Consider the following 8,984-nt stretch of genomic DNA (forward strand, 5'->3'; position numbering starts at 1 on the left):
TCAAGGTTTCATCATCAAAACACATCACTTACATCAGTTGACACAAAACCCATTTTGACCTAATCTCAAGTCAAAACACCCATTTTGCAAGCTTATACAATTAATCACTTATAACCTAAGTTAACTAGTGATATTAACACCCGAACATGATTATCAACTAATCAATTTCATCATCCAACCCAAAACCCACCAACAATGGTCATCAACACCATTTACTAGTTAAATCACCCATTTATCAACTAGTGGGTCTTATTCAAGAACACACAATCAAAACCCTAACTTTGAATATCAAATCCAACAAATGAAATTCAGAGTTAGAACTTACCAATACTACCACAACGTAGCCGAGAACGAAAGGAACAACTTTAAAACCCGGACCTTCGATCGATTCAAGCTCCTTCTTTCACAAATCTCCAAATCTCTTTCTAAAATCACTCTCTCTCTCTAAGAATGAAGTGGGAGTGTTTGTGGATGTGAAAAGTGATCCAAAACTGAATCCCAAACTAATAATATGGCTACAAATTTGGTTCTAAGTGAAAAGACACAAATACCCCTCTTAATATAACAAAAATGCACAGCTGGCCCGCCAGTTCATCTGGACGGCGTCCAACAATCTGAACTGTGTCCAGTCTTTCTTTACTGGATTGCGTCCAACCATCTGGATGGCGTCCCAATCAACTGCACAAGACTGAACTGAAACAGGGTCTTACAACTCTCCCCCACTTAAATTGGATCACGTCCCCGAGATCCTCGCCCCTTAGCTAACAGGACCCACACTCTAAGATCCTCTGACATACGTCCAAATTCGATGTCCACAACAATTCCCGCGAATCCGAAGATTTCACTCAACTCCTTTAGGCGACTTTACTCAAAAGTTACCCTTCCGATTTGAATCATCACCCCTGATTTACCAAATCTACCAAACCGAGCACTAAGTCTCGCTTCATTCCCAAACCGAAACGAACTCACGCCTCGACCGCATGACAAACACATGCTAACATTCCAAATCTCGTACCGAGTTAGCATTCCCTTTTGCGTACCCTTGTCATGTACATCGCTAAAGTAACAACACACCAATAATATGGCCAACAAACATCACAATGGAGCCGATGAAAAGTGAATCCTCACGATTGGATACCACTTACCCCACATCTTCACGGGTACGTGGCCGACAAAAAGTGGTAGATCAAACGTTAACCACTTACCACTACGCAACAAGAGGCCGACAAAAAGCACATCCTTACGGATCACACTTACCTCTCCTCACACATGGCCAAACAAAAATGATTCCTAACAGAAAACGCATTCCACACAACAATAAGTAGCGGACGAAAAGTGAATCCTAACGGATAACACTTACTACTTATCACACCTCAACCGTGGCCGACGAAAAGTGAATCCTTACAATTGGATAGCACTTGCCACAATACACACAACAAGCTAAGTATATACACATACTTAGAATCATTCCACTTGACTTGGAATTTCCCGCACACGAACCATACGTATGCACAAACATCGCTATCACGATCGCGCAAATCATAACCTATATCACGCATAGGTTCAAGAATACATTTCTCTAAAAGAGAAATTGGCATAGCATCCCTCGATTACGGGACCCTACCTTGCTCAACGAGCCCGCCCATTTGTCTCTTAATGAGCTTAACCACATTACCACCTCAAGTAGTAATTCACATCCAAACCAATAAATACAATTTAACCAAAATTGTACTTTACCGCAAATTGACCAATCTAGGTCCCGAAACTAACTCCGGATCTACCATGAGCATCATCCGAAGTTTCACACTAAAACCTCCTCATGTAGGAATGTAACTCCCCCACTTGGAATTACGTTCCATAACCACATCGTCGTGGTAACAACATCCTGCGATAATTACCACATTCTAAAATACGTGACCAATCTAACCATCGATCGTAGTACCCGAATTCCCAAGAATTCATTTTGCACACAGAAATTGATGCTCACCGTCACCCGTTGGCGTCATTTAAGCAACGGCAAAAAGCCAACACAACACGCACCCTGTACAACCGTACAATGCTACCAAAAGGTAGACTTTTCTAACCATTGGGTTCACACGACCCATTACCACATCTTGCTCCAACCTTGGGCATACACAGGATCTTAACCTATCCTTAATCACTTCGAACGAAGAGTTCATCACAAATCACACAAACTTTATTCTTGCAATCCTCCGATTGCCATAGTTTGTTAAAGTTCCACCTAGTCACTCATGTACCTAAGGGTTTCTCTCCGGTACCTAAGTACAATGTAACCACAACGTCGTCGGAGTCGAACACTACGCTTACAGGTATGAAAGAGGCACCTGACATTGCGTCACATAGACTCCACTATCAACATTCATCGAGACCGAAAAGCTCGACCTCGAGGGTTCCATTCATCCGATGTCACCCGACACTAAATTGACCTTAAGTCATCCATACCCGACGAAACTCATGTTTCATCAATTACGACACAAAAGCGACTACGCGCGAGCAAAACAACACCAAAGCCCATCCTCATGGCTTGGTAAAATCTTTCGTCCAATAATAAGGAATGCTTGGAAGCACCAAGTCTTACGCCCTTCGCCCGTCAATCCGGCCATCACCATAGGGTAATTCCATAAGGAACACTACCCTTCATTACACTACACACTAACACAAAATGCATCAAACAAAATCATAAGCACATTTCGAAAGAAACATCGAAAAGTACCTGAACATCGTCGTCAGGTTCTCAAGCATCACCAACTAGATCCGGACACGCCGACTTTCGGTGTCCCTCTTTTCGATAATTAAAACAAGTAACCTTGTTAGACTTCGCATTCGTACATTCGCGTGACAAATGACCCCGTTGTCTGCAATTATAACACGTGGGTATAAAACCACTGGTACCACTCTTCTTCATGCTTCCAACACCCTCGAAAACACTCTTACTCTTTTTGTTCGAAAGCATCGTAGTTTCGGACTTTCGCTTACTAACGTCGGAACCACTTCTTTTCAGGACAAGCGTCTCAAAACCCTTCGCCATGTCAAACAACTCGTCAAAAGTTTTCACCGAGTTCCTACTAATCTTCTCTTGGTAATGATCGGTCAAGGTTCGGTAAAAGTCTTCCTTCAACATGAGGTCATTCCCAACGTATTCCGGGAAAAATTGGGTCTTCGATAAGAAAACGGATTTGAGAGTGTTTAAATCCATTGACCCTTACCTCAAAGCACGCAACTCGTCCTTAAGCTTAGAAAGATCGGTCGAAGTTCGATATTCCTTGAAAAATTTCGTTTTGAACTTGTCCCATGTGAACTCCATACATTGTTCCTCACCATAGAGTTGGATTTTCGTATCTCACCACAACTTGGCGTCACCCCTCAACATACTACTACCATACCTCGTCCTCTTATCGAGAGGGCACTCACTAGTACGAAAAGCCCCCTCCATATCGGAGATCCAACGATTGCTCTTTAGCGGATCTCGTTCACCATTAAAAGTGGAAGGTTGAGCATCCTTGAAGTTTTTATAGTAGAAGTCTCACCTTCCTATTTTATCTTCGTGGAGAACAACCTTAACTTATTCCTTGAATAGATTGACTACTTGCTCGTCAATCATATCTAAGAACATCTTTTTAACGTCCTCTAGAAATTTCGCCTTTTGACGCTCAAAGATGGCCTCTACCTTAGCCGTGAACTCAGAGTCCTCGCCTTGATCACCATTATCATGTCCGTTCCTCGTCTTCATTCTAAGAAATGAACTCGGTTAGGAACGCAACACGAATAAATTATATACACCGTCGCGAACAATAATCACAATCAAATAAATACGCCACCGTTCGCACATCCCATCTAGTTCAATACTTGTTGTACATCACTTACTTGACTTGGCTTGCAACTGTAATAATGGTCGCGAAGCATTATTACACTCACACGCCATGCCGAGCTCATGAATACAACAACCATCTCGCTAGATGTTCAACACAAAACAACATGATTAGTAACAACATAATCAATACATAGCTAGTTCACCTACAATCTAAGGCACTAGCTAAAACCCGAGCCGACCCGTAATCCTACAAGTCCCGCAACAATTACACACACACACAAAAAGTCTAAGTCTAGGCGCCTATCTCAAGTCACCTAAATCCCTTAGACCATGCTCTGATACCACTTGTAATGACCCAACCCGTTATCCAACCGAAAACATGGTTTATAAAGAATGGTCGACTCCAGGTGAGATGAATCTCCAAAAATAATTTCGTGTACCTCAAAGTATTGAATCCTAGGATTGATGTTTACGAGGGTGTTGTGGTTGACGGCGAATATTGAGAGTAGAAACTCCTCAAACGGTCTAGTGTAAAATATATCCATGATACCCACTGTAACAACAGTTGGGGTAGAAATCCACCTAGCGCCTTTTCTACAATAGGGTGACCACCGAGTGTACCCCAGAAAATTGGTTTATCAGTCCGCGTTTCGGCCATGTCCAACCATAAAAAGGAAAATTTTATGAGCGCAAGGACTTTCCAATAAATTTTATAAAACTGGAATTCAAAGTGGTGTAAGAGTTTCTATCAATGAAATTAATGGTAAGTTTCAACCTTAAACGGAGGATGAGAAGAACTGTGATCCAAACATTCTGTAGAGTAATGCGAAAATTTGATAAAAATCAATCAAAGGAGTTTTAAAAAAAAGTTTTAAATGTTTGATGTGACAACATAAATGGAACGAAGTTCTTAGTAAATTTAGAAGTATGTACAACGTATACCATTTTATATAAAACAAATTGACTTAGTCAAACAGCTCAATAAATGAGTGGTCTTAAAATAATTTTGAAGGTATCATTTAGTATATACTAGCCAAAATAGGTAAGGGTAAATTATTTATTTGAATCTATACATACATATATGATTTTATAAATTGTATACATGAAAATATATTTCATTACTTCTATTCGCCCATAAATCTCGTGAGAACCGCCCAATTAAACAAATGTGTAAAACTCCCGATGATAAACAGAGTATATGTATTGCAGAGGTTACAAGTTGAAGTAAGATCGTGGAAGATCGAGTAAAGGACTTGAATCGTCGTGCGACTTTTAACCAACAAATGTTACGAGGTCATGAAAACCAACGAATTAAATGTAGTTTTGACTAACATCAGGACATAAGTCCTTGGGCCAAAACTATTCCCGAGCGAAGCTGTTGCTAACAAGCGAATTATGAAGGATAGAGCATGAGATAGATAATCTGGTTAAAACGAGCCTCTCGTATATCAACCAATAAGATAATGAATATTTTCCCTACCCATGTAATACATTGGAATTTCTAAATGAGTAGTGTAAAAATTTTCTTTGGCTTGCTTTCTATTTCTCATGTCACAATATTGGGACTTCTTTATGAATTAACGTAATATAATCACGTTGGCCTGACGCCATTATATTTAGCTAATTCATAGTTCCATTCCAATAGCACTACATGAGGTCAGGACACGCGATCAACCTCGAATTTCCACACAATTTTCCTAAAACGATTTCTTAAACAATGTGCTAAGGATAGCACAAGAGACAAAACATCAAAAGTAATGAATAGGAGTAACGATGACATAAAAATGTCTTCAAAGTACCAAGAATCTCTAAAGTCAAGAATGACGTTTTCCGGTTCAAAAAAACCAAAGCACATAGGCACAACGGCACAAAGGCACGTAATATAACAAGAATGTTATATACCTAAACATAATAGCTGACATTGAAATGCCGAGCATTTAGAAGTCAAGAATGACATCTCGCGTAATATAACTCAAACGTTATATACATAACCATAATAGATGACATAGAAATGTCGAGAATTTCAGAAGTCAAGAATGACATCCCTTGGTTTCACTACCCGAGGAGTTCTTATAAGGATAAGTTCGCATGAGTCGGAGAATACGTTTAAATTGGTATGGGAGTTCCTCCCGGATTCAGAACATAATAGAGATGTATGTATCATAACAACATACATACCAATACGATACAAATAATCACATATAATAATATATTATAGGCCGGGCTGTAGACTAGACTCACTAATGCACCCTATTGACTCGGGTAACGACATCAATGCAACCTAATTCCCTACAACCAACGCTCTGATACCAACTGTGATGGCCCCGTCAAAACACTTAACGGCTCCGTCACTTGGTCCCACAGCTTGATCGGACTTAAATGAATTAGATAAATAACATTGCATTCTTTTATTCAAAAAGTTTCCCAAAAAGGAAATTTAACAAAATATGTAGTTTAACAAACCCAACATACTAAATATCCAAAGTTGACATAAAACATTGTCAACAAAATACCTTCAAGTTTAATTATTCAAAAAGAGAATGCAAGTTTAATGTTTCATAATTGTTTAACAAAAATCTGCCCAAATGCATGCAGACTCTTCTAACACAGCGGAAGCATCAAACAAACTCAAGTACCTGTGAAAACATGCGAGTAAACTGTCAACAAAAATGTTGAGTGAATTATAGGTTTAAATAATTGAATGAACTTTAGACCACAAGATTTAAAATGTTAGAAAACAAAAAACATTATTCCATTATCAATGAGCCACCTGGTAACCACTTAACCCTTTATTTACCCTTGCCAAACACAATAAATAATATACACTGAACAAGTGTATCTTCATCAAATTATGAAGTACTAAACATTTCGATTATAAATTGCTAGCGCGACTAGCTCGAAATGGGGTTGTCAAACCCGATAGATCTATCCATAGGATTTGCGTTTACCAGTAGAAACCAGTGATTACAGTTACCTGACTAGGAAATATTTTTGTTCAACTCATAATGAATAATTTAAATTTAATTGCCACTTGTGTCTAAACGTAAAATAAAATCCATGTAATCACATCCCGAAAATATACTTTGAAAAGTATGTAAAAACGGGACTATAACTCACCTTAAAGCAAATGAAGTAACCAGACAAATATGCGAACAGCAAGTGAAGTAAAGTGATCAAGAATAATCACAACGCCGACCTATAAATAAAGCAGGTCGATATAAATAACTAACTTAGATCAAGTCTTAGTATGATAACTATAGTACTTGTTGCAAGTAGACATAGAACAACACTCAACATGCTTCGGTTTGATCAGAACAGCGTAAGGACACGTACTTTCTATTTTTAGAAAGTTTCTATTTTTAGCATGTTTCCATTTTTGGAAAGTTTCTATTTTAGGAAAGTTTCTATTTTAGGAAAGTTTTTATTTTTAGAAAGTTTCTATTTTAGGAAAGTTTCTATTTTAGGAAAGTTTCTATTTTTGGAAAGTTTATAAGTTAGGAAAGTTTCCTTAATTAGAAAGTCAACAAAAGTCAACTGAAAGTCAAAGTCAACTTAAAAGTCAACCTTGGTCAAACATAGTCAACATTAATTTTAAAAGTATAAGTTATAATAATAATATAGGTTATAACGTTAATTAAAGTCATATATGTATAATTATGTCATAACATAAGTTTAATTAAATTAAATTGAATTATTAAAGTTAACATAAGTTTAAATGATATAATTAATATAACATAAGTATTTAATTAATTAATTAAATATTAATCATAATATAAGTATTATTAATTAATAATAAATTTTTAATCATATCATAAGTATTATTAATTAATAATGAATTATTAATTGATATTGCTAAATTCATGCATATTCTTAGTCGCAATATCAGTCCCAAATGTTATGATTTTATGTATATTCGAGTAGTTTTCAGTTTGTAATTGGTTAAAATGTCCAAAGCGTCGAATGAAATGCTATTATGGATTTTCAATGATATAAAGATCAAAATGAAGATAAGATGAAGATAAAATGAAGATTTCTAATGAGTAACAAAAGACTACAACATCGCGCTTCAAGACTACAAGTTAAAACGAGCGAAATCACGAAATCTGCGCGTCTGCATGAAAAAAATTATAACTAAATCATACTGACTCGAAAAAAGGCGAATCAGGTGTCCAGACGTCCGTAACTCAAAAATCTACAACTTTCAAGAAGGAACCTTACGCGAAACGTGTACCAATTTATGCGAAACGCGTAATGTTTAGGCGAGATTCAGATTCCAACAGCACATGGGTCGGCGTACTTTTATATTTAATATTACTCCTTTATAGTTTTCAGTGGTATACAGCAAAAAGGAGCAGAGAAACAGTTCAACTAGTTGGTAATACACCTACTACCTACTACTACAAGTGTATTTAATATAAGGAGTACTACACACAAAGGGAGAAAGAAAATATAGTAGTCGTAGGACAGTAGCAAGACTTGTCAAATTCCATTTCCAAATTTCATCCGTATCATTATCATTTTTTTATTTGTATTCTGTAGCATTTTAATTTTCAAGTTCAAATAGGATAATTTCAATATTGTACGGGTGTTATTATTCATGTGCACGGGTGCTCTCATTTTCATTTCTTACCATTTCCAATCAATAAATTGAAGCTTTGTTTGTAAGTTGTTCTATTTAATTTTTTCATTATCGCTATTTTCATTATTCTTGTTATTGTTATTATTATTAGTTGTAGCATTTTTTTTTACTATCATTTTGTTAGAATTATTATTATTGTTATTATTGCCATGTTTACTATATTATGTTTGTATTTTTACTCCCGCATCATTATCATGATTAGCTAGTTTACTCCCGTGTTTGCTTAGATGTAGAACCCCTCAATTATGGATTGTTATCATTTAGAATACTAAAATGTAACTTAGATTATCTTTAATATTGTGCCTAGTTGAAAGAACCATTGTTATATAATTAGATATTTAACCCTATCACTTAATTTATTAGATAAAAATAGCGAAAGTTATTTTTATTGATATAGATTATGCTTTAACACTAAAAGTGATTTAGACGAACTTATGGATAAATTATTGACACCAATTTAGAAATAAGATTCGGTGGTTTGGGTAATATTATAGTTTATATAATCGTGAAATT

Source organism: Rutidosis leptorrhynchoides, chromosome 2 (assembly GCF_046630445.1).
Source record: "Rutidosis leptorrhynchoides isolate AG116_Rl617_1_P2 chromosome 2, CSIRO_AGI_Rlap_v1, whole genome shotgun sequence".
NCBI classification, from domain to species: Eukaryota; Viridiplantae; Streptophyta; class Magnoliopsida; order Asterales; family Asteraceae; genus Rutidosis; species Rutidosis leptorrhynchoides.